This window comes from Nannospalax galili, unplaced genomic scaffold, assembly GCF_000622305.1.
Source record: "Nannospalax galili isolate Female #2095 unplaced genomic scaffold, S.galili_v1.0 scaffold1051, whole genome shotgun sequence".
Lineage (NCBI taxonomy): Eukaryota > Metazoa > Chordata > Mammalia > Rodentia > Spalacidae > Nannospalax > Nannospalax galili.
The window spans coordinates 1,597,491-1,597,995 of NW_008331995.1; the positions used below are offsets into that span (position 1 = coordinate 1,597,491).

The following is a 505-nucleotide window of genomic DNA, read 5'->3' on the forward strand; positions in this document are numbered from 1 at the left end:
CAGTAGCAGGGATATCAGAGTATAAGGGCTCTAGTGGAGGGACAGAGGCTATGGGAGGGTGCCACCTGGTAAGTGGGTGTATAGTCAAATAAGATGGTTTGGGATGTTCTGTGTGATACACACACACATACACACAAAAAGAAATCAACAAATTTTTTAAAAATGTATTATATTTGAGCAGGAAGCATGGAAATTTACATCATGCTAATTAGTAAAGGTGATAAACATTACCACTGAAATCCACCCGATGACTTCACAGACATACACAGGCGCCAAACATCCAAGTGCAACTGATTGTGACTAGTGATAATCAGATGCATACAGATTAGAGATCCATGCACCAACATCTCAGTGTTAGTAGCATTTTGCAAGGAACAATATATTCTAAAATGAAATGGAGGTCTTTTTTAAAGGTTAAAAAACTCATTCAATTCTATGTCTTACAGGGCTTATACTGAGTTCAGTATTGTATAACTGTATGAACTCAACTGTGAACCTAGAACAT

At 37.4% G+C, this 505-nt stretch overlaps 1 protein-coding gene across 4 annotated transcripts in view; it reads right to left on the reverse strand.

The window, feature by feature from the left end:
* Adamts9 (ADAM metallopeptidase with thrombospondin type 1 motif 9) overlaps positions 1 to 505 on the reverse strand; it is a 182,128-nt gene that overhangs the window by 49,470 nt on the left and 132,153 nt on the right. The gene's annotated exons all lie outside the window — the stretch shown is intronic.